We start from the raw sequence: 6,433 nt of genomic DNA, 5'->3' as shown, positions 1-6,433 counted from the left end.
GCCCCCCTGCCGGCTGTGTGTTCCAGGCCTGTTACCCTGGTTAGGAGGGTCAAAGGCCACCTCACTGCAAAAATCTTAGCCTCATGTCCCACCTTTAAAGTCTTTTTCATGCTAGGGCACCTGAGTGGCTCAGTTGGTTAAGTGTCTGACTTTGGCTCAGGTTCTCATGGTTGTGAGATCAAGCGCCGCGTCGAGCCTACTCTCAGCTGAGTCTGCTTGAGATTCTCTCTCTCCCTCTACCACTCATGTGCACACTTTCTCTTAAAAAAAATTATTTGAGGTCTTTTTCATGCCAATGGCAGAGAGAAGGAAAAAGATAAAGTCAAGGAATCATGTTTATTCATTCAACAAACTTTCTTGTGATATACTATGTGCCTGGCACCGTGCTGGGTGCTATGGATGCAGAGATCCGTCAGACCCACTGTCCATGAGGAAAGCTTATGGCTAGGTGTGGAGAAGCACATAGAAACAGAAAAAACGCCTTCAAGGTGGTCACAGCTGGGACAGGAAGCCTGGGGGTATGGGAGCCCCATCTAAGAGGTTCCAGAGAAGCCAGAGCAGGCTCACAGATTCTAAGATATAAGGAACTTATGAACCCAAAATCTATGAAGTTTTCTGAGCACTAGGAAGAGACAATGGGACATTACCATTGATGGGGAGCAGGGAGGGGGAAGCGTGGGTGACACTTTGAAACTCATCTGTCCTGCCAGAATCACAGCTTTTCACTCCTACCCAGCAAGCAGGGGAAGGGATGTGGGATTGAATGAGAGAAACAGAAGAAGGAGCAGCGTGGCCAGCCCACCCATCTCATCAGTGACTCTCTTAATGGGCCAGTGAAGGTCACAGAGCTGGATCAGACATAGCGTATTATTTCCACGTACATAAGGCTGATCTTCTAAAGGCAGGGTGGGGAGTGGGTGGAGGGGTGCAGTGCACGGAGCCAGGCTTAGCCTTGACTCTGCCATGTACTATCTTTGTGACCCTGGGAAAGTCTCTCTCTCTCTCTCTCTCTCTCTGGATAACCCCTTTTCATCTATAAAATAGGAGTATTAATTCCCACCTCTAGAGCAGTGCTAAGGATTAACAGGACACACAGGAACAGGGCCATGCACAGTGTGGGATTCAGCAAATGCCATTTTTCTTTCTTTGATCTTAGAGAGCCAGGCCACGCCAGGGACACCCTGCCCTGGGGAGTGGTGGCAGCCTGAACTGCCTGTTGGGGAGACACTGATGTGTTTCAGGGACCCCAGGATTGAAGCAAGCAGCAACCAGGACCAAACCACCCACTTCCTCCTCCTGGTGCCAACACTTTTCCCTTCTGGAAGGACCCTTGGAAGGGGGCAGCAGGAGCTGTGGGTTGTGGAGAAGGGGGCACTGTGGAGAGTGCTGGCCTGAGCAGAACTCTCCTGCTGGTATGGAAACGGTTCATGCCAATATGTTTTGTCCTTGAAGACACAGTTCCCTTGCTGCAAGCTTGGATAATGTGCAGGGGTGAGGGGGAGAGGGACAGGAAGGGCTCCCCCGGCCCAGGTGGGCCACTGGAGCGCTAGGACCACACAAGGTCCTGGAGTGGAGAGGTCAGCTTTCCAGACTGCTCTTGGGGTGACCTTGGGCTAGGCTTTCCTGTTTTCTAGTTTCCCCCTCTGAGCAATGAGAGCATTTGGACAACCTGAGCCTCCAAGGCTCTTCCAACCCCAACATTCCAGAGCCTGGGCCGTGTGAGAATCAGATCTGCGCTCCAGGCTTTTCTCTGCCACCTCTTGGTTTTGGGAGACTCTCAGTCTCTGTTTCCTCGGTTTCCCTATATGCAGGGTGAGTAGGCTGGCCTTGGTGATCTGAGGCCTTGATGGTCCTGTCCATTGTTTTGAATCTTCACCTCTTTCCCTGACGGTGACCCTCCAAGAGTTGGAGGCAAGAGTGAGTGGTAGAAAGCGGGGAGGGAGAGGGGCAGAGAAGTCTGGACTCCCGGGCCAGAGATTGGGTCCTGAATGGGGATCCCCAGCCCAGGCCACATCAGACATAGCCAGCCCTCTCTGTGTAGCACACAGGGTTCCATTTATACCCATTGTCATTGAATTCCTGCCAGCTGGCTGGCTAGAGGGCCCCATTTTTTTTGGATGGGAAGACCAAGATCCCCAAAGCAAGAAGGGATTTGCCCAGATTCACACAGCTGGTCAAAGGTTGAGCTCAAGGAGGGAGGAGACCTATGGGAACTTCATGGCTCCGTATCCCCGGTCATTGACCACAGCAGCCTGTCCTCCACAGGGCAGTTATGGAGTCCCACCCTTCATGGTGTAGAAGGGGAAACTGAGGCCCAGGGCAGTGCAGGGCCATGTATTCTCCCCACTGACTTTAGTTGCAGTGATTGTGACAGTCCACAGAGCCCAAACATCTCCACTAGCAGCCTTACCTGCTGCCTCAATCCCACCACTGGAGCCCCCAGATTTGGGTAAAGCATGTGTCTTGCGGCCCATGAGCTGAGGGGGGGCAGAAAGACAAGAATTACAGGCATGAGGTGTCCTCAGACTCCCAGAATAGCCAAGAAGGAAGGAAGGTGGGATTGGTGAGGATCAGAGGGTCCCGAGGGTGAAGCCCTTGCTGGGGTCCCACAGAGCTCTGGGCTCAGTTGGGCAGCCAACCCAGCCCCTGCCTCCCCAACCTGAGTGGCCCCCTCCTCCCAACCCTACCCCCAGCCTCCTCCTCATGTGTATGGTCCTGGAAGAGGATGGCAGGCGCAGCCCCTCTGGCCAGGACAATGGGTGGGGGCTGGGAACATCCCCCCCAATCCTGGTCACCCTTCTAGAGGGTGCTGTGGGCCGCAGCGGATTAATGGTGCGGAGGCCATTCATTTCCTCTGGCCGGGAGACAGGCTGCACCACACAGCCCCCCATTGTCGGCTGCCTTATCTCGGGAAGTTCCGCCCGCCCCATCCGGAGAAGGCAGCTGGGCCCCGTGCCCCCGACCTCACCTCTGCGCCTCTGGGAGGCTGGAGAGCTCGGTGGGGCCAGGACCATGCAGGTCTTGATCTGTCTCCCCTCACCTGTCCCCCCACCAACCAGGAAAAGTCTGGACTTTGCCTAAAGACCAGGCAGCGTCACGGAGGAGAGAGCACAGCAGGGCCCGGGGCCTCAACTGGGTTTCGGAAGGGGGTCCTGGAGGGGGGTGGTCAAGGATGAACTCTGGCAGGGTGAGGCTTGAGGCAGGGAGGGTAGAAGGCAGTGGAGGGAGGGAGCCTGGCCACACTCGGGGACCCAGCTGGGAGAGGGGGCCGGATTCTGCTTTGAACCCCTCTGTGCACACAGTCTCTGCCTGTTCTAGCGCCTCCAGCTGAGGGCTCCTCACGATGTGGATGGCCACTTTGGGGTACAGCACAGGCATTACAGAACTCCTCCAGGAAACCAGGAAGCCTTCCCTGATTCTCTGGCTAGTTGGGGTCTGCCCACCAGGCTCCGTGTCCTCCAGCCCCTGTGCTTCACCCTGCACCCCATGAGAGCCCTGAGTGCTCTGTGTGATACAGGTCTGTCCCCTCACTAGACTGGACATGCTTGGGTGGTGGAGATGCCTCCCATCTCTGGGACTTGCCCCCCCCCCCCGCCCTTGCCAGCCCAGTGAGAAGTTGGAGCCACTAAGGCTCGCTCTTGCTGCAGCCCAGCTGCTCCCCAGCCACGGCCCCCTCCCACAGGCATGTAGGACCCCTCTCCTGACCTGCCTCTCCCATCAGCCCTCCTCCCCTCCCACCATCATACTTTTGGCCAGTATGTCCCTCCACCTGGAATGTACTTTCCATGTTTCCCCTGGCAAAATCCCAAATGCTCAGGTGCCACCCCTCCTTGGGGTCCCTCTAAACACACCACCTATGCTGGGGACCTCAGTGTAGGGAACCTCACTCCCTTTTCGAGCAGAGCTGCTCCATTGCTCCATTCAATAAATTGGTACAAAGGGTCCCCAGCTAAAAAAAGCTCAGAACAACTAGATTCCTCCATCCTAATCTTTAACAGATGGAGACATCACTCAACTGCTGTTTCATGAGAAGTCTAGAAAAGAGCAGATTTTCATTTTAACAGAAGCTTTCAATACCTTCAGCCCAAGAAGTGCTTTAGCGGTGGTAGCATAGGTGGTGTGAGAGTGAAGAAGCAGTGATATTTGGGGACAAAGGAGTCTACCCAGGACTCTTTATAGTCTACCCTGAAGGCAGCTTTAAAAAAGGGCTCATTTTCCAAAAGCCCTCACTCTTGTCACACCACCCACTAAGTCCTGGAACCGGACACTCAGAATTGTGGAAATCTTCAGAGGACTCAAGGAGTCCTGGCCTGGGCACCTCGGTGCCCAGAGGTGCTGCGTCTAAGAGCCCAAGTACCTCCCTGAGCATCCTCGGGGAAAAGAGGGAGCTGCCGGCACAGAGGGCCCTGAGGAACCATCCTGGGCCTTGGGCAAGCCTCTCTTTTCTCTTTTTTCTCCCCTCCCCCCTTCTCCCCTTCTTTGGGCCCCCTGCTTTTCTTCTGCACCTGCTCTTCTGGCCACTCAGCCTCAGTGGGGCTTTATGGGATGCTGCGGGACCACTGTCCTCCCAAACTGATGTGAGAGCCAGCCCATAGCAGTCCCTGTCGTCCTTGACCTCAGCTCTGTCTCTCCAGACAGCTATCTCCTCTCAGGCCTGCAGGGTGGACGGAGGTGAGAGAAGGATATCCCCCCACACAGTGAGGCCCAGACAATCTGGCTGGACGGCTCCTGGCACCTGGCAGGTGCACATCAAATGCCTCCTCACCTGCCACTGCTACTGTCACCATAGCACGAGGCAATGGAGCACACAGTGTATTGGGACAGCAGCTTTGCTTCTCAAGCCTCCATTTCCTTATCTGCAAGTTGGGGATGATGAGAATCCTAACCTCCCAGGCCACTGGGAAAGCTGGCTGAGATATTGTGCATTAAATGGCCTTACAACCTCCTGGGAGTTAGACAAATGTCATCAATATAATAAAAAACATTACTAATTAATAAATAGTACAAGGGAAGGCTCATCAGGTGGCTATTAAAATATAAAAAAATAAGTCCAGGTGAGGGGTGGGTGGGGTGGTATGGGAGTGGGCCGAGTGTCTGGGAAGCTTCCTGGGGGAGCCAGGACCTAGGTAGAGACCCACAGTGGCACGGGGGGAACTGGGGTAGGGGCAGATGAGCACCCTCAGCCCTCAACAGTGGCTGACAGCTTCCAAGCAGGTTTTCAGCCTTTCCCACCAACTGCCAATCTGGCAGCCCCTGAAGAGCAGCCCCGCGGCCAGTAGGTGGTGGAGCGCTGACTCTCAGGCTCAGGTAGCCTTCCTGGGTGTCAGGAAAGGTGGAAGAGAGGGGATAGTCCAGTTCACTGAGACAGAACAGATGAGAGCAAGCCTGTGCTCCGACTGCCCCGAAAAAGGCGGTCAGGGGTTATTGGGCACCTCAAAAACACATTCATCCTTGTTTCCTCACCCCCAGCCCCAAACCTCTCTGTGGGACAGCTACTTTCAGACTCATTTTCCAGAGGAGGGAAGTGTGGCTCTATGAGCCTGGGAGCCTTCTCCAGGTCACTCAGCTGATGACAGAGGGTTGGGAAGCTACCCCCAATCTGAGGACCCAGCTCGAAGTCAGCCAGTGTCTAAGTCGCTCCTAAGGTCACCCCAAACACGGAGCCGACAACCGTGTGTGTTCATGGTGGAGGAATGGAGTTGGGGCTGAGCCCTATCGCTCAGGGCAAGATGCAGGGCAGAAGAACCTGCTGCTGGGAATGTACTTTAAGTGGCTTTTCACGTCCCAGGCTGGCTCCTGCAGTGAGTGGATTTGTGGTCCTGCGTGTAGCCTGTGAGGGGCCCAGATTGGGTGTCTTCATCCCCAAACCTCTGCACTGAGGACGCTCTTACCATCCGGAGGAAGGGGAGGAGGCCAGCCTGGCCCGCGGTGGTGGCTCCATATAGGCCATGAGGAGGTGACCTCAGTCACTGGAGCAGCACTGACCCCCTCCTTTACCTCTTCCCCTTCTTCTCCTCCTTGGAGCAGGAGGGGTAAGGAAGGCAGGGGATGGGCAGGAGTGGCTGGAGGCAACACGGCCCTCGGGTGCCCAGGCCTTGAGCTCATCTGTCTGGACCTGACAAGAGCAACAGTGGCATCCCGGCCTGCTCCCGGCTCTGGCAGCGTGAAGGTCAAGCCTCACGGCTCTGTCTTCATCTTAGGTGAAGGGCAGTGGTGGCCGCTTAGCCACATGTACCCAAAGGCATTATCTGAAACTCAAGAGGCCAGTAAGATGGCCATTGGCATGATTCTGGGCAGAGATGGTATGGCCTGAGCCGGGCAGTGGTCAGGGGAGTGACATTTGTCACATCTCCCAATGGCACCCACCTATCCTACAGAGGAGAAAACCTGAGGACATCTAGCAGCAAATCAGAGGTGTAGCAGGGTCCTGAGG

This window comes from Canis lupus, chromosome 23 (genome assembly GCF_048164855.1).
Source record: "Canis lupus baileyi chromosome 23, mCanLup2.hap1, whole genome shotgun sequence".
Classification (NCBI taxonomy): Eukaryota; Metazoa; Chordata; class Mammalia; order Carnivora; family Canidae; genus Canis; species Canis lupus.
This window is presented reverse-complemented; position numbering follows the sequence as displayed.